General features: G+C 45.8%; 1 protein-coding gene and 1 long non-coding RNA gene across 3 annotated transcripts in view; one reads left to right on the top strand and one right to left on the bottom strand.

The window, feature by feature from the left end:
• The window catches only part of LOC135371298 (uncharacterized), a 114,080-nt gene that overhangs the window by 30,122 nt on the left and 59,147 nt on the right, over positions 1-24,811 (bottom strand). The window contains exon 3 of one of the 2 annotated variants that reach the window (XR_010415554.1): positions 21,337-21,447. The exons of the other annotated variant lie outside the window; for it this stretch is intronic. This is a non-coding gene — a long non-coding RNA (uncharacterized LOC135371298). Of the gene's footprint in view, positions 1-21,336; positions 21,448-24,811 lie in introns of those variants that run through there. 2 annotated transcript variants of the gene reach the window in all.
• LOC135371295 (zinc finger protein basonuclin-2-like) overlaps positions 1-24,811 on the top strand; it is a 192,927-nt gene that overhangs the window by 119,701 nt on the left and 48,415 nt on the right. The window lies entirely within an intron of this gene.

The following is a 24,811-nucleotide window of genomic DNA, read 5'->3' as shown; positions in this document are numbered from 1 at the left end:
CCTCAATGGTGGCAAAAGTTTCCAGAAGGTAATTGCCGAAAGTCCGACAATCCTCCGGCGAGTACGTAGCCGGTTAGAATTTTTTATCACCTTAGGTGAAACACCATGTATATAGTGGACTGCAAGACGACCTGCACCCCATCGTCACTCATTACGGAAAGCCACCGCGCAAAGCATGCTGGTGGTGGGCACTATGAGCTTTATCAGCCTATCAGCGGTCGCGTTTTTCCCGCTTCTTGCCATCCACAGCAAAATATAACCTCGAACCGGTCTTCTCGTGACGCCACAAGTTTGTAAACAGAAAATCATCTATACTATGATTTGTGCCAGACTCCACGTTACATATAACGTCGATTGTCCGTCGTACAAAGGACAGGAAATGAAATCAAAGGAGTTCCCATTCTTTCGCCACTCGCAGACTTGAAAGGATATACTCTCAGACAAAATCACAATAGAATAGACTGGTATTTTCTTATGCCTACTGAAGTGTATTGCACAGGACAGATAAAGAATTGCATTTCACTTAAAACACTGTTTCAAAGCCTTCTAAATTATTTTCGTATCCTGCATCCGGCGATCAGAGATAGAGAGAGAGAAAAAAAGCGACACAAAGATATAAAAGATCAATTGAAAACACGCATCCTTTTCGTTTTCATTCACATGCTCCTTCAAAAATTATGTCTATACAACGTTTCGTAAAAAAAAAAAAAAAAAAAAAAAAGAAAAGAAGAAAGAACGTGCAATGTTACTTTATGTAAGTTTATATTGTTGCTATTTACCTTCCTATAGCTTTCGTTTCTAGAAAGGATGCGGCGACGCAAAATGATAATAAGTATACAACGAGGTTAAACTCCTTGGCGTTTAATCGAACTTCGCATGCTTGTTGTACAGTCATCCTCGGTGAATACGGCGGAAGAGATCAAAAGCTTCAGCACGGAAGAATTGTGGACAAAAAAATAAATAAAGAATAAATAAATCGAGGAGCAGAGCATGAAAGCAGGTGCGCGGAAGAGTGCATATCATTGTGCGGCTGCACAAACTGGGGAAAAAACAAAAAAAAGAAGAAACAAAGCTACAGCAATCCACGGGTGGGAACTGCATGAGACAGTAGCGGGAAACTACATAAGCCTGACTCCTTCCCCAAAGAGGACTTTGGGGAAGGAGTCAGGCTTATGTAGTTTCCAAAGAGGACTTTGGGGAAGGAGGCATGCACCCTCTGTAAGAGTGATGAAAATAGATGCAGCATGCATGCAGCTTTTGTTTTCTATTATTACACAAAGACTCCGTCTTTTGGGCTTCCTTTTCACTTTTTCGCTCCCCTTTTCGTTTTTTGTTTGTTTTGTTTTTCGTTTCGTGTTGTTTTTTCGTTGAACGCGGAAGTAATAAGTGCGAAAAAGAAGGCAATTATGATGGGGAACATTGTGAAGTCGCTATGGTTGTAGAAGGGCGACGAACGTACCGCCGTTAGTATTTTTGTGATAACAGCAGTTGAGATAAAATGATAAATGAAATATAAATAGCTCCACACAGAGAATATTCACAAGTACACGCGTATTCACAACGCATATATCTATTGTATTCAGAAACGTGTAGTTAGAGACGTCTGGGATGTGGGATTTTCCCGACATCCACCTAAAACCTCGTGATATGAATGTGCCGGGAAAATACGCGGCAGTAGCCAGTTGCGGGACGCCCCCATCAAACGAAAATACAAGCCGAGAAAACTCCTGGTTTGTGGTCATCGTATACCCTCAGAAAAAAAAAAAAAAGGAGTAAATTACGGAAGCAATCACAGCTTAGTTCCCATGGGCTTGTATAGTTTATAGTAAAATGGGGAGTAACTGCAACTTATTGCAATTACTCGCCATTTTAGTTGGCTGACCATGCATTCATGCACTTCAATGCATTTGGTCCCAAAAGACACACACACACACACAAATAGAGATACGATGATGAGATGGGGCTGATGCCGGCCAGCAGACTGGGCGCTGCCCCAGTGCCACAAGAGAGGTCCCAAAAGAGATAGTTGTTGTGACAATATATATCTGGTCCCGAAAATGTTCTCCTTTGATTTTCTGATTTGATTTTGAGGAGTGTACTTTTGAAAAGTTGCTTCCTCCAAGAGTGAATCAGAGCGTCAATGTGGAGGAGAAACTAAATTATATCGGACTACACTCTTAAAGATGAACTGCACCGCATACCACGCCTCTAGCCAACCATCATCTCGAATGATATCGTTATCTGCCCTGATTTGTTGAAAATGGGAGGCGTACGCCTTTTTTGTGTCACTTATGGGGTTCATAATTCTCACAAAAATGCGTACGCCTCCCGTTTTCAACAGATCAGGGCAGATAACGATATCGTTCGAGATGACGGTTTGCTAGGGGCGTGCTATGCGGTGAAGTTCATTTCCAAGAGTTTAGGGGTACCGCTTCTGATTCGAAGAGCGAGAGGGGCGTAACGCCTTTTTGTAGCAATTTCGATATATGATAATTGCTTTAAAAAAAGGGGCGTACACCCCTCTCTCCCTTCAAATCAGAAGCGAAAACCCTATCATTCGTGGCAGTGGTCGACGCACAACGTGCTATGCGGTGAAGTTCTGTTCCCGAGAGTGCATACGCTGCGCCTTCATGATGAATAACTGCACGCGCATAATCGGTACAAGATGGCTAAATGATCGTGCGCAATATAACCCACAATCAGGCCTGCGAGACAGACGAGAGAGAACAGGAAAAAAATAATAATAATAATAAGCGCATGCATAAATGGAGAAAGTGCTTCGGTTGCAGATGAGCGGCTAATACGAACCGGAAATGATGGACAGGGACCGGTCTTCGAGCCAACAGGACCGAATTGCTGCCATAGTCTCAGCAGCGATTTCACGCACAATGTGTACGGTGATACGCGTGCCAAAATGTGCTCAGGTGTGCCAATGTAGCTTATGTGTTGCACTTGGCCAAAAAAGGGGCGGTGATAAATTGGTGTCCCATCCCAGAAGCTCCTATTCACGAATGCTCCATGTGCGATACCGACATCGATCACGGTTCTGAAAGAAGAAAGGTGTGGCCCATGGAGAAACAACCCCGTCGCCCCAGGCTTCCTCCGGTTCTCGTCGTTCAGACGGTCGTCGCAGTCATGCTGGTCTGTAGTATATATACGTACGAACTCGTAGCGTGCCTTAATTCAGTTGCCTCCTGGGCTGTTCCTTGACCCTTGTGGTCACTGTGTGTGTGTCTTTTCGGTTTCAGTGCGTATGTGTGTGTGTTCGTTGTTTTTGAATAGTTTTAGTAGATGGGCAAGTGTTCGAGATAACGGTTTCAGAAGCATTGACAACCCTACCGGATATAACGTTGGATTAATCCGGATATAACGTTGCTGACCTCCGATTTGACACGTTATTTTTTCGTATCGTTTTCGTGAAGAGCTCCGCCATCTGCTGAAACTCTCAATTAGGGTGCTTTTCTTGGAGGCGGTATCGGAGCTTTTGTTTATCCATTTGGGTTGACAATCCACTCTGAGTGCTATGCAGATGAAAAAGAATCTCAATCTACAAAACGTCAGCAAAGTTTAGTAGTAGTAGTAAAGTAGCAAAGTTTAGTAGTAGACTTTATGATGTTTAATAGTAAAGTATAGTAGTTACTAAAACGTCTTCAGAAATGGTTGGGCTAGCTACAAGTACTAAGAGGTTTGAGCACATGTTCGAAGAGATAGCAAGGCAAGATATCTCTTGTACTTCATCTATACTTGGTGCGCTGTTCTTGAATACTATGTTTACCGGTACGGCTGAAGATTAAGCACTGATTTGACGAAAGGCTGTTGTACGAAAAAAAAAAAAAGAGCCTATATGCAGAACGAAAAAACACACACACACAACAGAATGTACAGATATGGGAACAGGCGTGCCAAAAGAGAGAGAGAGAGAGGAAGAGTGAATATTTTTGTCCTTCTTATTATTTTCTTCAGACAGCCTCTAAAGATGCACTATCGAAGTTCCACAAAGGAATTTTATATATTTTTTCTCTCTCTCTCTCTCTTTCTTTCCTTGACCTTCCCACGAACGAGCACACTCGCGACCAGCGCTCCCTTTGCTGCTCTCATAAATTCCGCACCAAGAAATTAATTAGTTTCCTTCTTATAACTTCGCGTCTTATCCTCCATCGGACTCTTGTCCCTCCCACCTACGCCTCCTTCCACTAACGAGGAAAAAGTCGCAGTCGGCGGAAACTGTTCTTCACGGCGCACGTATGGGTACACAGTCCACCGTGGAGGCCATTAACGTCCCCGTGCTATACCGGTCCCTTCACACACACACACACGCACACGGGAGAAGCCTATGCCTGTAGGAGTGGCCTTTTTTGAAAAGGCTAGGACAGAGGAAGGTCAATCTGTCTTATTACAAGCGCGAGCAATGAACAACTTCGGACCCCGCCTTCGAGCAGGACCTGATGTGATCTACTTTGGGCTTGGGGGACATACGCTCTGCCGAATACGGCGGCCAACACCCCTGAATGTACATGCTGTCAAACAGCGAGTCGAGTGGGGCGTTTTGGACGGAGAGTTTGGCCTTCGGAGGAGTGCATGTGCGTTGCATACCGTCTTGGGGAGAGACGTTATATAGGAGTGACGAGAATTTTTTTTTTTTTCGCGGAGGGCAAAAATATGAGTGACGCTTGCTGACATAACCTGCGATACACATCTCGATAGTGGATGAAATATTGGAGGTAATGTTTCATGTTGGTAGTATAACCGTGTTTTTAATTACTTCGTGAGTGTGGTACAGTGCTACTGGCAGTATACGCGGTACGAGGTCGAGTGTGGGATGCGTGGAAATATAGCTTGGACCGACAGGCACGGTCTGTCGTATATAGCCATGAAGCTAATCGGATAAATGCAGAAAAAACACGTTGTCGAAATGAAAGGTCCTCATTTGACGAACACGAGTTTGCGGGCGATATATGCACTCTAAATACTGAACTTCCGTGCATAGCACGTTCTCAGCCATCCTCCATCCCGAATGACGTTGTCCTGTCCTGTCCCCTAATTGGTTAAAAACGGGAGGCGTACGGTTTTTTTTGTAACACTAATACAGTTATGTTAATTGCCACAAAAAGGCGTACGCCCTATGCCTTCCACAAACCAGGAGTGATAAAGGTATCATTCTGTGCAATGGTTGGCCTTCACCGCACAACAAGATATTAACCAACCATCGTTGTCGAAGAATATCGTTTCCCCCTTTTTTTTAAACGGGAGGCGTACGCCTTTTTGTGACACTTACGCCGTTGTGTTAATTGTCACAAAAAGGCGGAGGTCCCGCGCTTGCCACAAATCGGGAGTGACAAGGGCATCATTTTATGCAATGGATAGACTACGTCATGTTGTGTGGTGAAGTTCTGCTTTCAGTGTGTGAAAGAAGGTTTCTTGGACAAAACGCACAACGCAAACCAAAGCTCTTTCTTTTTGGATAAATAACACATTACGTACACGTGTGCCAATGTTCTCCCGGACACTTTCAGCATCAAAGCAAACGACCCACGCAAACCTATACGCACCTAATTGTAGAGCGGGTGAAACACGAGAACCTCAGGCTGGAACGCTAAGCGGAGAAACACATAATCGTGCACGCCAGTGATTCACAAGCGGGCAGAACTGCCGCAACATAACTCACTCTGGGTCACTGTCCCCATGAGGAGCAATAAAAAGCGCTGACCCGCCAGAAGCAGCATTAGATCACGTTGAACATCCCGCCAACGTTCCACAGCGTTCCAGGAAACGCTCCGACATGGCTGCGGAACATGACACCCGCGCACGAGAGTGTATGTACCGCTCGAGGATTCCAGGACAAATCCATAACACCGAGCCTGTGGGCGACAGAAACGCGATACGGCCGAGACACCGACATCCTTGGTGGCGTTTCTGCTCTCACTTCGTATTTCCTTTTGCGTGTCGTATATTTTGCCTTTCTACGACACTTTCATCGCTTTCTTGCTCGGCTGTCGTGTCGTGTCTGGGAAGTTAGTGCGTCTTCGTCCATCGAAGCATGCATGCACAGCAGGGTAGTTACAACGTTCGAAGTATTCCAGGAACTGTTTGTATACACTGGGACGACAAATCAGGCGGTAATGTACACAGGGGGGGGGGGGAGTGGAAGCGATCCCCAAAGCGTCCAGAGGGACACACACACACACACACACACAGAGGACGGGAATAGTAGCAGAAGAGGGACGGATGGTTGCGGAGGAGTGCGGCAGCGAGTGTTTGGGTCACGTGTCTGTGTGTGTGTGTGTGTGTGCACGTGGTTGTCGCTATATGTTTGTCTTGCGCCAGACAGCAGCCAGGCATTCAAAATCAAACATGCGACGATGTACGCCGGGGATTGTGTTTTGTGAGTATAACTAAGGCAGGAAAATGTCAGCGCCGCGTCATTCCACAATATGCTGTTTTATTTGTTTTCTTCTTTTATTTATTTATCTTGCTCCAAGATTTTAACTGACTTCGTCGAAAATTTCGGGCATTACACTCTAAGCAGAATAGGAGTGCTTGTAGTGCTTTGGGGGGCTTGGCGCATTGCAACAACCTTTCTTTTTCTTTTTTTTTCATGAATAAACAAGTATTCTCCTCTCCAGCGCATTAGTCTATAGAGACTATTTTCAGGCGCTGGACAGTAAAATTCCGATGGCATATTGGACTAATATGGGGAGTGCCTGCGGTCTGGGGGACTAGAAGCCGTAACTGCTCCCAAATTTATTATTTTTCTTTTTTAGCAACCGTTAGCTAGCAGCGTAGTTAGCCGCAATTGACGCGATTCATATCAGGCTACGATGGAAAGGGCACCATGACCGCTTTCAAAACGGAATAGAGGATGGAGTGAGGTGAGAGGACGAGGAATTTACGTTGAAGGGGGATCACGTGAAAGTTCAAAGATTTCTTGAGGCGCAATTTCTTTTACTTTCTCACCAGCGTTGCTATTGCTATTCCTTCCAGCATTGTTGTTCCTAATGATTGCTATGGTGTATATAATTTGAATACATCAGACTGACTCCAACATCACGATTGAAAGAAACGGTGCCTTCACAAACCAAAGTTATTTCGAAAACTCCTCTGAGCCACTGTAGAGCACAGTTTGCATGCACTGCACTGGAACGCCCTGGGGCCGGATCTTCAACTTATCGTTATCCGATAACGCGGTGGTGGAGGCTGCCAAAGGGATCGCCGTGTCGGCCTCACAGAGGTGGGCAACGTCACGACTGACGCCCTAGGGGAATGTGCGTCCTGGGCCGACTTCTAAGGGAACTGTGGCGACATACTTCTGAAAATGCACTACTTACGCGTTAAATGCATTACTTCGGACCGTGATTCGCCACGAGCTCTCTCGCGAGCCTATCAAAGTTCTCGAACTGTACAATAGCAATAAAAAGATGTGCCGAGCAGTTTACAGCAGAACAGATGGGACCCCAAACGTCATCTTTTCAAATGTTTTTAAATTAAACTGTTTTTATCGTTCTTGACTCGTGCACCCGGCGTGCCTCATCGTCTTCGGAATAAAGAGCAGCTTACATAACATACAATTCAATCTCCATCATCACACAGCGCCGTACCGGCCGAATCTGTGGCTGCATACAGCGACATCAAGATTCATGAAATACCGTTCCCAACACCAGTTCCTGTATTACACCATCCGAGAAATTTCCGAACACCGCCTACTCCTGTTCTCGAGTCGGAGCGTGACATCAAACGAAGCCGCCTCCCAAGTCCATTCTCGCTCCCAATCATTTCGCAGAAAAAAAGTGTTTTCTCCACGTATAACACCTGAGCCAGTGCCCCCGCACACAGCTGGGCGTCTCTCGGACGACACTGGGAATGACAAAGGTTAATTGGGCGGCCCGGTGACTTACAAAAGGAAGATACGACAGTCACGCATAAATAAACTTGGGGATTATCTAAGAATACGTTACCTTTTGCTCGCGGTCGACTAGCACGTTGTGTATGTGTTCTGCCATCGCGCGAACCTCAATCTTGACCGAACTTGCGCCTAATGCGCGATATCGTTATCATCGAACATGCAATCACTCTCCAACTCTTCAGTCTGTGTACCTGATCGAAACGCGTTCGAACTTTATTATCTCATGAGGAGGTATCAATTTTTGTCGTTTTGCGTGTTTGCACTGCGAGGCAGCTGTGGCCATATCCATATCAGCGCCATATCAGCGGCGTACAGATGTGGGCAGGTGGATTGTGGGGCAAAAGGGAGGAGAGTCGCAAACAGGGATTTACTGCGCTTCTTGGGTTGCCTTCAGAGCACAATGTAGATCAACAGAGGAGGTTTCCGTTTTAAAGATGTGCTGGTGCAACACTGATAATGTTTATGTTGTTATTTACACACTTTTAACGTACTCCTAAACGATTAACAACAACAACAACAAGTACACTGAAGTGAAGATGAACGAGCAAATTTTCCACTTCATTTGTGGCTCACTAGCCCAGTCCACACTGATTAGTATATGCGATATGAAATGGTGAGGTGATTGATGAATAATGATCGAACCCCTTGGTACGACGGACCCTGCGTAACATCCACAGCACAAACCTAACAGTATGGAGTTACCTAACAGTAACCTAACAGTAACAGTTCGCATGGAAAATCTGCTGGAAAACCTAGGGAAAACCTCAGGTAGTACAGCCGGGGTTCAAACCCGCGTCATCTCTCAGTCCTGTGGCGTGGAGAGCGATCATCACCGCTACACCACACGAGCTGGTTCCGTAAAAAGTCCATACTGCCAAGGGGAGGGCCAAAAGTAAATACAGAGTAAATGAACAGAACACGTGCATTTGCAGGGAGTAAATAAACAGAGTAGAAAGTATCGAGTAAATAGTGAAAGTAATCTCGTTATGTAGGTGCTCCCATTCCCAAGTCAGTAAGCGACGTAAAAATTACTCGACTGCGCGTCTCTTCGTTTTGCCTGGTAACGTTATTTCTATTAAATACCCTCCAGACAAAAGCATAAATGTTCCAAGTCATCCTTCTCCTCCTTGGGCATGTTCCGTGCCAGCGTCGAGGCGCTCGCTTTGTGGATCGGTCAGTCGGCGGCGGCGGCAACAGAGGTCGCGCCGGAGGAGCGGCGGGCGGACAGCGACTCTGCGCCGGGGGCAAAGTCGTGGACACAGCTTCGTCACGACCTGCCTGGGCGTCCATTAATCTGGCAACTCGGGCCGTGACGCGGCAGTAATTGGGCCCAAGCCGGACCTGGGCGGGGCGGACGCCCGGTGACATGGGTGGGGCGCCCCCACGCGGCACAACATCACACACCACCGGTCCTGTTTCGTCTTGCTGCTGCGGATTTCGTGCTTCTGCTTCTGCAAAGCAAACACAACGTGGTCCTATCTTCTCCTCGCGCTAGGAGACGGTCCGCGTTCCTTGAAAGGGATGCGTTTGGCGCTCGCGTGAGTAAGCAAGGAAGCACGTCGGGGTATCAGACCGAGGAAAGCGTGGCACATTTGCAAAGAGAGTGGAAGTCGATCATCCGTCATCGATTGACGGTTGATGATAGTGGTCTTCAAACTATAATCACAAAACAAGGAACCGAGATGAAATGACGTGATAACGGTGTTTGTTAAGTCTAATTTGTTGCTGCGCTGAGCAGGGCACAGCACTATAAGAGCAGCAATGCGTCAGAAGGCCAATTTCCAGTGGTACGAATATGTGCAGACATTGTTCACTGACGAGCGTGAGGGTAGGAATTATATCCTATGAGTATAGTTCTTGCGCTGGGGATCGAAGTTTCAATCAATAAAGAACAAAAAGGGTATAAACGACTGAGCGTGCAGTATGCAGTTCAAAGACACGGAATGTTCCCTGGAAAGAACAGGGTCCAGGTGTCCCATAAGTTTTTTTTTTTTCGTAAATCAAAAATATGGGCGCCAGCGGCGCATGGCTCGCTGCCAAAATCCATATTTCCTCAATCAATCGTCTCCCCGTTTACCCTCAGTAACCTGTCCTCTTGATGGCGCGCCTGGATGCTCTCTTGTATACAGCCGGAGGGATGCTGTCTTCTCGTGCGACTACCATCCCCTGTTACTATAAGCTAGGCGTTGAAGGGTGTCATCCATTTCAGGAGAATTTCGCGCAAACGTCCCCGCCCAAGGACGTCACCGACAACGAGCTCGAAGGTTATGTCGAAAGCGCCTTGAAAACGGACGTTGTCCGCCTAATTGCAATCCCTTTCGCCGCGCAACCATTATACCATCTTCTCCGTCTGCTCGACGCCACTCTTTCATGTCGTCAAAGGAAATCAATAGAACATAAACCCATCTTTTGTCCCACCGTATGATTCGATTGAAAACTTTTGTCCAGTCTATACACGCCGCCGGACTTTAAAATTCCTAACACCTGCACGAAATATGGGACCGGCTGTCATACAGTAACGGTGATGTGTTACGATTACAATCAATAAGAATTTACGTTGCGTTTATGTCCACCGATGTGTGATTACAACGTACTAAGATAACGGGTAAGGGTGACCTCTTCCCTATACCCGAGCGTGTTGGCGTGGGACTTCTGCGTGTAGACGGTGTCCAAACGGGTGCAGGATCTCTGCGATGACAGACTGCACGGCAACATAAAGCGCATTCCGGTGAAATCATTCTTGATTGATTGATTGATTTTAAAAGAAAAAAATGGAGATGGAAATCATTCTTAAAGACAAGGTGGGGGTAATTTCTAATTGTGAAGAGAGCGGCATAGTATTATTTTCCAACGAAGGAACATATCGTGGAGGAATATGTCACGAAGCTGTTACACAAGCACTGGGGAAAATGTTTTTTTGGGGAACTGCTGGGACTTGGAGTTCTCCGTTAGCTGGGAATAGCAGAAAAATTAAATGTTTCCCCTTGTATGAAAGAAATTAATGACGAAAGAAGGAAGTCACTGGGGAAAAGGTTAGCCAGCTGTATAGGACTCGAACCCACAACTTATTTGTATATATTTGTCCTTTCTATGTGTTCCAGCCTCAGAACATCAATTCCCATCATGTTTCCCCTTGTACTTCGAAAAATATCAGAAATATCGCAATTTTATAATCTGGCATTCACGAGTTGTTCTCGAAGTGTGTTCGTCACCACCTGAGCTGACAAATTATTTCAGAGGTCGATCTCTGTGACGCCGATCACGATTGTAGAGTTGTCTCGCGACGTATGTCGCGAATTATCATTATTACCTCAGCTCGCAGCTGAGTGCTTCAAATTGCACTTCGTTCTCTCCCCCCTCCCTCTCTCTCTCTCTCATGTGCCTTCGCTTCCAGTCCTCTCTCTCTCTCTCTCTCTCTGTGACTCTTTTGCCGGAAAAGACAAAAGGGAATGATATATGACAGGCCCATCGAAGGTGAACAAAACCTTTGCGCTTTGTCGAAGCTTTCTTCGAACGTGAGAAGTTTATAGAGCGAAAGAACCTCGTGGGGTTCCCGTTACGGCGCCACGGCGGGAACAAACGCTCGTCGGAACGCTAGCGCGACCGTCCTATTGGCACTGACGCCTCTCGGGCTGGAGCCATGTTGTCCAGCCGTCTACCTCGAGTTCCTCGGAGATCGCGTTTCCTTGCATGCAGAGAGAGGCCTTACGGAATTTTTGCAACGAGAGTGACACGGTGTGATGCGATGAGCTGAATGCCTTTCTCAAGAGCGTCACAGCATGCCGGAGACCTAGAGGATAAATACAACTGCGCGCACCGTTGCACCGGCCTTGCCAGACGCTCAAGAGACCTGGCAGGGACTGATGTAAATTGGACTGTGGGAATTGGACGGTATCGTTCGGGTTCACTTAGGTGTTTCCTTACGTTTGCTGGTTTCTCAAGGAGGGCGTTGCTACATTTAAGCGAAAGAGACATTGACTGTGCTGCGCGCTCCACTGCCTCCCACTCGGTGGACAGTGCAGCTGACATCGCTCCAGACGCAGGTGACAGCCATGGCGATAGTCCTAATACTTGTATCGTGAACGAAAGTTTCTTTGCAAGCACCTGACATCAAAACATTTTTGGTGATTCTCATCCGGCTTGATGGCATCGCCTTGAAGTACTTTGGAAGCACCTGGTGTGGTTTCTGGCCACCGACGTCTCGTGTCACTGGCGTCCTGACAACCTTTTTTTTTCTCTCCATTTTTTACTTATGAACGCAGACCGCGTTCACATATCGCCAAGTGTCAAGCCCAGAGTTGTACAACACCGTGAAAAACACCCGGCAAACACCAGAAAAAAAAAAATCCTAACCATCTGTAATCACAATCACAACGGGCGTCGTCGTCGTATAAAAAGGGCAGCGTTCGAAAGCTCCCTAAAAAACAACGCGGAGGAATACGCAGAAACGCCAATATGTCAAAATAGAAAAAGAGGGGGAATAAAAAGGAAAATAAAGGGAAAAGAGCGTAGGGATAGCGGGGTTAAAATTGTCCCCAGGGGACAACTGCCGGAGCACGCGCCTGCGCCGTGGTATCGACTGAGTATTCATCGCTTAGGCGGCATCGGTTGTTTAGATTCAGCCCGACATCATTTCCCCGCGGAAGGCTGGGGTAGCAGCTCGGTGATAGTGGTGGACGGGTGTTCTGAGGGTGCGGGGGCACTACAAAAGAAAATGCTTGCGAGACAAATAAAAACGGGAGTGAAAGTAAAGTATATGTTTGGAAATATAAACAGACCTGTCGACAGCTTGTTTGATGTTTAGCAATAGTTTTGAAACGGGAGGAAATGTTTTTATTTATTTTTTCTTACGAGGGACCTGTTGTCACGTTACTTGTTGCGTCTATAGGTGTTGAATGCCGCGCCAGTATTGTATGGGAGCTCGTTGCACACAGGGTACGTCGTGGAAAGGAACTTGAGGGAGGAAAATCAGGAAGAACGTCTCGCTTACCATATTTTTGAGTCATTTACGCTCATTTACTCTCGTCTGAGAAACACAGACAAATTGCAAAAATGTATGATCTTTATCGAGTTCCGAAATAGGGAACAGGTTAGATAGTAGTCTGGCAACGTGACTTTGCGCTTTTCTCCCAACATAATCTTTCCCTTCCCCACTATGACAGGTATAACGCAACAAACACAGTCATTCGGTCACATAACTACCACACTCAAGTGAAAATTTTGAAGAAAAAATAAATACTGCATATACCTACTTAATCATATATGAAAGCACCATTCGCAAAGACCACATCATCGCAGTCTTACAAACCTGCACTCTAAAAACAGAACTTCACCACATAGCACGCTGTGCGCCAACCATTGTCACGAATGACAGTGTTATCGCTTCTGATTCGAAGAGAGAGGGGGGCGTATGCTTTTTTGTGCCAATTTGGACATATGATAATTGACACAAAAATGCGTACGCCCCCCCCTCTCTCTCTCTCTCCCTCTCTCTCTTCGAATCAGAAGCGATAACACTATCATTCGTGGCAATGGTTGGCGCACAGCGTGCTATGCGGTGACGTTCTGTTTTTAGAGTGTGTAAAGCTACACTCTTAAAAATGAACTTCACCACATAGCACACTGAAGGCCAACTCTTGTACACACTCTTAAAAATGAACTTCACCACATAGCACACTGAAGGCCAACTCTTGTACACACTCTTAAAAATGAACTTCACCACATAGCACGCTCCTAGCCAACCATCATCTCGAATGATATCGTTATCTGCCCTGATTTGTTGAAAACCGGAGGCGTACGCCTTTTTCGTGACACTTATGCTGCTCATAATTGTCACAAAAAAGGCGTGCGCCTCCTGTTTTCAACAAATCGGGGCAGATAACGATATCAATCGAGATGCTGGTTGGCTAGAAGCGTGCTATGCCGTGAACTTCATTTTTAAGAGTGCAGAGTGACACCTTTATCACTCTTGACTCGTGGAAAGCGCTGGGGCGTACGCCTTTTTAAAACAATTAACATAACTGCATAAATGCCAGAAAAAGGCGTATGCCTCCAGCTTGAGCGTGGCCTATCACTCTAAAAACAGAGCTTCACCGCATAGCACGCTCCTAGCCAACCATCATCCCGAATGACAACGTTCTCTTCCTTGATTTGATTAAAACGGGGCGCGTACGCCATTTTTGTTTCAATTATGAACTGCCTAGTGCCACACAAATGGCGCACCCCCCCCCCCCGTTTTCAGCAAATCAGGGGAAAGAACAATGTCACTCAGGATGGCTAGGAGCGTGCTATGCGGTGAAGTTCATTTTTGAAGTTCAGAGTGTATACGCAGCGAGCAGTTCCATCTCTTGTAAGAGCACACTTTCAGAAGTAACTGAATTACAATTACAAAATCGTAATTGTAACTTAATTAGACACATTTATTTCAACATGTAATTTTGATGTAGGTTGTGCTTACAGGCTGAAAAAAAAAACGAAACACAGAAATTTGATGAATGCCCCCAAAACGGTGTAAAACGGTGATTGAAAAAAAAAAGAGAAAGAAAGAACGGTAAAAAAAAGAAATAGAAGCAAAAACGGTGAAAGAAACGGCGCAAATTTGTAACTTCATTAGACACATTTATTTCAACACATAATTTTGATGTACATCTTGCAGTTGTAAAAAAAAAAAAGAGAAATCGCAGAAATTTGATGAATGTACCAAAAACGGTGAAAAAAACGGAACAAGAAACAGTGAAAGAAAAAGTTTTTTTAAAAAAGGTATCGTCTTTCGTAAACGAGTAAATCAGCGCGGCAATCGCGAAAATATCTAATAAGGATGCTGATTCCAAAATCGCGCGCAAAGTACGATTCCAAAAGTAACTCCAAGTGCAGTAAAAATTACTCGCAAAAGTAACTAATTTAGAGTACAATTCCACAATACTGAGTGTAATCCTAGGAAGCAATCAATTACCGAGAAAACGTAATTAATTACAGCAAATTGGGTTACTCGTAATTAATTACTTTACAGGTCTGGTAGCATATAGTAGATGTAACCTTGAAGCCTGCCCGCGCGGCCGTCACCTCCTTTCTGAACAACTCATAATGCCGTGTCTGACAACTACACCCAATAATATACCTCTGCTCGCCAAAGTGTGTTTCTCTCTCTCTCTCCCTCTCCCTCTTCCTCCCTCCCTCCCACACACTCGTGTTCGCACTTCAGTCTTGACTGATTCACTTGTCGCCGGAGTCACCCCTCCCTTTCCCTCTCCCCCCCTCCTCGCGCCCACGGGAGGCAACACGTCCCTCTACCCTGCTGATCTGCCGAATATTTATCTGCCACCGGCGCTGGTGACAAATGGACTGAAAACGAATACAGGGCTTCCTTCTGTTGCCGACGTTTTTTTTTTATTATTATTATTATCATTATTATTATCACGCCGCTTCTTTAGCAACTGTGAGGGTCGCCGATTTAGTCACCCTCTACAGCGTCTCCCCCCCCCCTTACGGCTGTAGGAAAATCATAGATAAGCGATGTGACGCGGGGCGGCGGCGAAGATAGAATGGTGTTGAGAATTTCCAGAGAAGTGGCTTCAAAGTGTGTGTGTGTGTGTTGGGCGAAGAATATGTGCCATGAATGCATTTTACGGGCAAGTGGGTGTATTCAATGATTCCGTCTTTTTCTATTATGTTTCATCTTTGTGTATATGTGCTTCCCCCCCGACTGGAGTGCGTGTAGGAGGCGATAGATGAGGTGTTGTGTCGGGGCTTATACTTCAAGTGCGGAAGCAACAGCGTGACAAATGACCTTTGAAGTGACTTTTTTTCGGGGGAGTAGATGCACTGTTTGACGCGTGCCTAGAATCGCTGAGACGGCGTGCCATCGCTCGATTGAATGCTTGAGGCGCGTGATTTATTGGCTATATACGCAGCGAAAGACGACCCGAGAAGAAAAAAAATAATGGTGCGAGTAAAACATTCAAAAATCTTATCGACTTAATACAATCCGTCGAGAGATAAAGGTTACACAACCGTTTGTGCTGCTTCGAAGGCGATTATTGCTTCGTCCAATAGCGGTTGCGTTCGCGACAATTAATAAAAGCCAATCGCCTTATTCCTTTGAAGTGACTGACGTCTCGTTGCTGACGTTTGATTTGACAACTTCCTTTATCGTACTGTCTTCGCAGAGTGCTTCCGACTAACACTCCCTAATGACAGGTGCAAAACAGACGGAAATGCTGTCGTCTGCTAAGGAAAGTGGAGTAGCAGTTCTGTTTTTCTTTTTTTTCAAGAGGTATTTCCAACGTGTAAAGATGCAATCCCATGTCCAAAGGTGTAATTCAGAAAAACTATAAGGCACGTTATAATGGGTCAGTGGATGTGTCACGGTCGGCAACTTCTGGCGACATCCTCCCTTAGTTAGTCCTCCTCAGTTAAATCTCAGTTAACCGAGACACCCGGTATATCTCGCACTGGCTTTCTTTAATCGGTGCCTTCACGTTTTTCGCAGTACCCCCATCCCCCCCCCCCATGCACACACATAATAATACCTGCCAATTAGGAAAAAATATAAAAATGTAAAAACCCAAAACCCAACCGATACACGCGCACTACCCTACGGGAATTCAACTCCCGCATAGCACGCTCCTAACCAACCATCATTTCGAAAGATACGGGAAAATGAAAGAAAAACGGGGGGCGTACGCCTTTTATGTGACAATTATGAACAGCATAAGTGTCACAAAAAAGGCGTACGCTATCCCGTTTTCAACTAATCGAGGCAGATAACCATATCTTTCGAGATGAAGGTTGGCTAGGATCGTGCTATGCGGTGAAGTTCATTTTTAAGAGTGCACGCTCTTAAAAGTGAACTTCACCTCATAGCACGCTCCTATATAGCCAACCATAATCTCGAATGATATCGTTATCTGCCCTGATTTGTTGAAAAACGGGAGGTGTACGCCTTTTTTGTAACACTTATGCTGTTCATAATTATCACAAAAAGGCGTACGCCTCCCGTTTTCAACAAACCTGGACGGATAACGATACCATTCGAGATGATGGTTGGCTAAGAGCGCGCTATGCGGTGAAGTTCATTTTTAAGAGTGCAGGAAAATAGCAAGAAAAGAAGATCGCACGAACTCCTGGTGGTGTCTGCTCCATACAACACTACAACACCACAACAGCAACAACACTATGCGGTCAGTGCACTGCAGAGAGCTTACATAAAATAAAAATAAAAAAGCTCGTAGGACATCACGCCGCAGACAGGATTTCTAGGTCCCGTTTGAGGGCGACGTGATCGTGTCCGAAACATTTGTGCCGTTGCCTGCAAAAGAACAACTCATCGCTATAGCGTAAGCGATGCGGCGATAGCGAGAATAGAAGAAAATAATGAAATCTTACGGGTTCAATTCTAGAAGCTATCGGGGGCACAGCGAGACTAATTGGGATTCATTTGTCGCTTCGGAGGCAGTATTTCTGCTTCGGCGTCAAAAATAGACTGTCGTGCATAGGTAATGCATACGTGTCTATACTACGATCTTTTTTTTTTTTTTTTTTCACTTCTTACTGCTTGGGGGCGAGACACGAATTCGCGTTCACGCGTGTACGGAGTATCAGGGGCAGGTGGGGTTACGGGTCTCCTGGCGACAGCCCCTTTTCTTTTACTATTCAGTGATCGCGTGAACGTGGACTGACCGTGAACGTGAAGGTGTTCGTGCCGTCTCTGCAGTGCGAGAAAATTACCGTACGAAGGCTGCATGGATTAATGTCCAACGCCGCTGCCCGTGCGAACGGATAAACATGAGCCTCCAGTGTTGGCAGGCAACATTTTGTGTGGTGCTTAGAACAAAAAGAAGGAGAAAAAAAAAAAAAACATTCGCAGATGATTCGCGTGCAAGGTGAATGATTATATAGTATGGACTGTGATGTTCCATACAGCTACATAATGGAATGGCTCCCTGCGCACCCACGACGTAAATTTATTGACGTCGCTTTCGAGAGAAATCTTCAGAATTCGGTAAATACGGGGTAATGTTGCACGCATAAAATGTGCATATGGGCCGCTCCCGAGAAGGACAGTGTGTGAAGTAAATACTAGTTCGAAAAGTTTCCGCTTTCTACAAAGTGTAAATTTTAATTGACATCACTATTCGGGAGAGCCGTTCAATTATACACGCATACGTATACGGTTTATTTATTTTTATTTAATTATACTGTTATTCCTAACGGACCGTTATATATTCGAATTATATACGGGGTTATTCGAAACGCATAATTTACGGAGTGCCCTTAATTATTTTCCAATAATTTCCGATTTAATTGAGGTGTACGAAGTCGGTGCTGCTGAACAGTGAAAAATCCAACGCGAAAAAAGAAAAAAGAAGTGTTTGTTGACATCAGGAGTGAAACACCTCATGACATCGTCAATATCTGTGTTGTTGCTATACACAGCGTAGTGTCTGTGGCCAGTCTTAACAGCCAATACGGAGGCAGTATGAGAATAATGGGTTACATTATCTCGCGGATGAGCGAGCGTGACCTCTCTGTGTCCAGCAATCCTATCTGCGTTGCACGCCCTAAAAATTGAACTTCACTGCACGGCACGCTCTGCGCCAACCATTGCGACGAATGATAGGGTTATCGCTTTTGATTCGAGGAAAGAGGGAGGCGTACGCCTTTTTGTGTCAATTATAATGTATCCAGATTGACACAAAAATGCGTACGCCACCCTCTCCCTTCGATCAGAAGCGATAACCCTATCATTCGTGGGAACGGTTGGCGAAAAGCGTGACGTGCGGTGAAGTCCAGTTTTTAGAGTGCAGTAATATTTTGAGAGATGACGGACTATTTCTCTTCCTTCTACACGACTAGAACCTTCAAACCTGTGTACACACAACTAGAGTCACTAAATAGCTTGTTTAGTGACCCTGCGCACAACTATAGTTGCTGACATGCGCGTGCAGCACACTGTGACGTCCACGCTGACGCGGATTGACGATTGAACCGCTTCATCTTTTCTCCCATCGTGCACATAAACGCACATAAATGTTCGGCTTGCGACCATTAAGTTTCCGGTGACGCGTGGCGACGTGTGCAGCGCGCGCAAGTAGCAGCGTGAAACATTGCACGTTTGTCGCGCAGTTGCTTGCGCGTTGACGTCAGCATATAGACTTCGCACCCCGTTACTTTCGCTATAGAGCGAACATGCGACTGGTATGTGCGTGTGCAAGTCCTGCTGAAAGTATACACGACAGCAAAGGCATATCGTGAGATGATGTAGCTGATACATATAGAGGAGATCTTGCCTGCCCTGTGCTATATGAGCGTCAAAAGGGCATAAGAACTTCATCTGTTGAGAACATATAAGAAGGAACATATACCGGAAGAAGCTGCCGTAAAACCCCGTGACCTTTCGGACAATTCCCAGAAAGGTTAAGGGCTTTCGCTCGAAATATATCCCTTCACACAAAGCAGCGTCTTCCGAGGAACGTTGATACAAACAACCGATATAGCGTTTTGTTCCCGGACATGGATTCACACAGACTCACACCTGCCTGTCTCTTCAGATGCGGGAGCCCCGAAAATTTCCCCCGGCATGATTAACGGCGGTCACAATTCCCACCAGCAGCAAACCACGACGCAAACCGATCGAAAGGTATATAATGCACACACGCTATATAGATGCGAAGGACCAAGTTTTTGCGATGCAATCGACGCGATTAATTACGAGAACCCAAGTGTGGTGCATCCCAGGGGGAATAAGCAGGGGGGGTTTAAGAGGAAGATCGTGACTTTCGTGTCAATTTCCGATCGTGTTCTGGCGTCTAGTCACGATTTTGAAGGGGGCGGCAATCGAGGACAGTGTCCGGCTCGCGGCACAGGCGAGGTCCAAGGCGAAGCTCGCGCGGCCAGTAATTAGAATGACGTACATGCGCAACGCTGACCTTCCGGCAGCTGCGTTCGCGTCCCGACGGTGTGGTCCACGGATGGTAGTTGGCCGGTCTCTCTCCCTGTCCTCTTGGACGGCGAGATATAATGGGCCGCATAAACAGGGGGGCTGTGCTATTATTCGGGTCCGTATACGACTTCGGTCCTCACCGTGAGGGAATTCATTATACCAAGAGATAAACTGATGTTCTGAGGCTGGAACAACATAGAAGGGACAGATACAAACAAAGCCGCTTGCGTCGATTTCCGTCGTATGAATGTGTGTATGAGTGAGCAAAAATGTAAGAGTGAAAGGAGGGTGAGTGAGAGTGAGTGGCTGGTTTGTCGTCCCTTCAGATGACGCACCCCGAAAGTCGCTGGAGAGGCGTGTTAGCTTAGCTCAATTGGTAGAGCCCTGGACCGGCAATCCAGAAGATGTGGGTTCGATCCCTACAGCTGGCTAACCTGTTCAGTGACTTTCATCTTTCATCATTATACCATTTCACCGCATTATACCGCCTGGCAATGGGGTGGAGTATCGGATCTGGCGATGAAACTTCCTAATCATCATCATTAAAATAAAGTTGTTGTTGTTGTTCTTATTATTCACGAGACGTATATTTTCGTGAATATTAGGGACCCGCGAAAATGTCTCTCGCAGGATTTGTCACTTTGAACACTATGCCACAATCGCAAACTTTGTCTTCACAGTTAGTTGTAGAGGCTACCGGTAAGCATTTCGACTGCTTCACACCACAGGCACACGATGTGCAATGTCGCTTTTGCTAAAAGTGATACGGGTAATCTCGGGCTTATACCACGAAGTAAGCCAAATATGCCACGAATTTCAGCATCCAGAATTCGCGGAAGTTAGTGGCCTATAATATGTGCCTCGTGCCCAATTAGTGAAATAATTGAGGTCGTAAAATGAAAGGGTGTTATAGCATAGGTCCAGTTAAGTGTCTTGTGCCAGTCAAAAAAGACCTCAGTGTGCTTCCCACATTTTATATGCAGAGACAGAGAGAGAGAAAAAATAATAATGGAACGTTATAGTCATTTAGAGATCTAGACGGGTTGTCACAATCACTAGTCCATGTCATCATGTATTTCTCTCTCTCTCTCTAGTCACTTTAGGGACTAAATGTTTGGAAGTTTATATACGAAGTTTAGGGAGCACTTGAATTGCAAGGGGGTGAATTTCAGTGTCAGGGGAGTATAATAGGGAGTAAACGCAATCTTGGGGACTTTTTGTTGTGTTTTTTCCTTAGAGCGTAGGGGTTGGGAGACCGTTCTAACGGGAATTATTAGTGTAGGACCTCCCGTTCTCGACGATTATGTTTTCCGAGGTATTACGAGGTATAGGGCGAAGAGAGGTGACAAAGAGAAGTGATTCTGATGGTGTTATAAGCCAAATCAAACTTGTATCACTGTAATTTGTTTTTACGCTCTTTTTTCTTTTCGTTCTTTTTTATTTTTTGCCGCGTTTCCAGAGGTCTCAAAAATTATATCAACGTACATAACCTAATTGTTAGAGATGATTAGAATATGCGGCTCACGTGCCCAATGTGTCTTCGACACTTGCATTCGCTTGCACTCGATGCCTCTTGTATGTGTCACAAAAGGTCCCAGTGTGCTTCCTACAGAGAGAAAAGAAGATATTAATTTTAGCATTTTGGGGGACAACATTAGGCACTCTCGGGACTAAATGCGCGTGAGTCTATATGCGAAGTTTAGGATCTATTTGCAGAGCTAGGGAGTAAATTTCAGGGACACGGGACGAAAATTGGGAGAAATCCAATCTAAGCGACTAGAAGCTGTAATTGCTCCACAATTTACACTTTTTTCCCCTTAAGGCGTGGGCTATATATACAGTGTTTGCGGCAGAGTTTTGTTACTAACGATGAAATTCTCTTCTCTCATGTTCTTTTGTTACTAAGCTCTTAACATTTCGAATCTTTCGGAAAAAGTTATCGCATGTGCGCCTGACGTCGAAGGCACGTGAGGATCAATAAGCCCTATCGATTGTGTGTCATCACGAAAGTCCTTACTGACATTAATATGCTTCCAGGGAATGTCCACTTCCGCGTTATGGAGGGGAATTATGAAAAACCCTCCCAGCGATAGTTAGTAAATCGATTTGAGAAACCTGGGTGGGAAATTAACAGCTACGGTCGCAGTCGCGACGTACAAGTCCTCAATAATTGCACTGTTACAAAAACGTCCCGAATATTTCTAGTAGACGAGGCTATTCATGTGATGTCTCGTACCGCTAAGGTGATGTTCGGTGCCTCTCGAGTCTCCAATTACAGATAAACGCGTGGAATATTTGCTGATAATTCGTGATTTTTTTAAACGCAAAATCACGATAATCTCTTCAAATAGGATGCTCTATTGTAGTTCTTCTTTTTTTTTACATTAGAAAAAAAAAAAAAAAGAACAGCGCTAAACAGACATTTCGGAAATCTGTTTCGCCCGTCCTGAATGATGACACAACAGATTTACCACGACACAATCGGCGGAAAAATTTGGACTGTTTCCTATAACACACATTTTAGAGGCACTCCAACCTTCAACCGGTGCACACAACCGTCACAAACGTAGAGGGCGTTCACCTGTACACTCTGAGACAAGCTCCCCAAGCATCACAACACGTTGGCCCAATGTTGGACCAATATTGGCAATATTGGTCCAACATTGGCAATAATAGCCCAATATCGGTCAAATCTTGGACCAATATCGGGCCGACATTGCCAATATTGGTCCAATATATTGGGCCAATATTGGTCCAATATTGGGTCAGCATGTTGTGGTGCATGGGTCCGACAAATGGCACGTGACATCCGACGTGAACCGAAGTCTTTGCGCGCGAAGCGGGCATGTCCACCAGCCCACGGACATCTAGTCCCAAGGGTGCGTGACAAAGGTTCATTCCCTCGGTGCGGCCGGATACTGTGCGTATCGGCGCGAGGATTGTCGATCTCAGGTGACTGTGACTATCATGCCCGTCTCAGCGCTGGGCGACAAAGACTTTAAAGTGACGCAATTGTTGTGAACTGCGTGACCATGAAGACGACAGTGTGCCTAGCAGGGGTGCTCACAAGAGGGCGTTCGCCACACAAACACGCGTTGTCGGGTGTGACAGCGTTAAGCGACCATCTTGAGCGCTTTGTTTGCTGTTCTGTCGAGCGCGTCGCCAGCCAGGTTATGAGAGGGAGTCACGTGATGATCGTTTCCGATATACCGACTGAAGTCGCATTTCGTGAGACATGTACTCCCGTAGCATATACGACGTTGTGATGATCTGCATGGATTAGGTGTCTTACAGTGCAGTAACACATATCCAAACAAGTTTTACCGAGGTAGGAACTCAGAGAAGGACGACACAGGACGTCTATCTTGGACCGCAGGATAAATTGTCCTGTGTCGTCCTTATTGTTCCGCATCTCTGGGTTCTTATCTTCCGGCTTCGGAATCAGACCATACACGTTGACACTCACCCTCTACGGTCTCACTGCCTTCGCCTTTTGAGACTCGATTACTTATTCCTGCTTACTTTTTTTCCCTTCCATAATGTCCTCGAATACGTGCAGAGCAGCCGGTCTCGGTAAATGTGGGTCCCACAAACCGCGTGGATCGTATATGCGCACGGCTCAGAGCTGGATACGATTGCATTTCACAACGAAAACGCACTCAGAGTCTGGGTGTTACGAATTTAAAAGGTGGGGAGACCACTGGCTGCAGATCACAGCTTCAACATAAACAACAACAACAATAAACAATAACTGAAATAATCATAGTGATGATAATGATGATGAACACGGTGGTGTTGGTGGTGGTGATGGTGAAAGGAATCGCCGTTGTCGGCCTCACAGAGGTGGGCAACGTCACGATTAACGCTCTGGGGGGAATGTGCGTCCTGGGCCGACTTCTAAGGAATCTGTGCCGACATATGTCTGAAAGAGTCTGAGGAAAACCCAGGAAAAACGCCAGAAAGCACAGCGACACACACACACAAATAACCACCACACGTGAGCAGGGCCAATGACAGGCCACTGCGTGTGAGTGAAATGAAAGATGAGGTGCTAACGTGCGAAGCATACTAGCACATACCCATACTCATGCAGTACAACATCAAGACCACTACCTATTCGGGGTACTATAATACCCGAAGGCCTCCATCGCCGTTTACCCGTTCTGCACCAACACAATGCACATCATGCTATAGCTATAGAAGCCTGTAGAACCCATGCACACGACACGCACATCATGCTTTAAAAATTAAATAAAAAATAAAAAGGAAGAAGACTCTCCGTGGATCATCTCCTCTCCCGAGCGATTTTTCTTCTTCGACTAACCCCTCTCCCCTGGACATCCGGGTTTCTACAACGGAAGGCGCTCGAAGGGGCTAAGTGATGAAACGCTCAGCGGCAAAACGAATGGCAATGAACAAGTGAGAATCCGCTACCACTATGAAGTAGCCGTGTGCGCTCATCAAGAAAGGAAAACACTTGCGAAGATGCGGCTATTATTTTGAGCTTGGAAATGACAGTAATGGGGAAAGAGATACTAATGGCCGTTGAGCAAGTAGCTTATTTATTTCGATTGGTTTTGCTTCTTTATAGTTGGTCCGAAAACACGGCGACTTGCGACCGTGGTGTCTTTTTTCGTTGCGCACTTAAAAGGTACTTGCGTTTTTGATGACGCTATTAGCGGGCCGCCTTTTTCTCGAACCAATCCAATCGAAATCGATTCAGCTTGTTTCTGCCGAGGTCACGGACAAGCGAATATCTGTATAGCATCTTGCATCTATGTAGTTTGTTATAGCGAGTGGTGTAGTTAGCTAGTAGTTGTGTGGGAGAGATTTACTAGACGGATTTCACATGGTACTATACAACAAGCACAACACACACAGCTAGTAGTTAGTTAGTGTAGTGTAGCTTCGCTAGGTAATTCCAGTGTATTATCGATCAGTATGTAGATTAAACTGTCCGTAAATACAAA

Source organism: Ornithodoros turicata, chromosome 10 (genome assembly GCF_037126465.1).
Source record: "Ornithodoros turicata isolate Travis chromosome 10, ASM3712646v1, whole genome shotgun sequence".
Classification (NCBI taxonomy): Eukaryota; Metazoa; Arthropoda; class Arachnida; order Ixodida; family Argasidae; genus Ornithodoros; species Ornithodoros turicata.
Note: the sequence above shows the minus strand (reverse complement) of the source record. Positions and strands in the feature narration are given on the sequence as shown.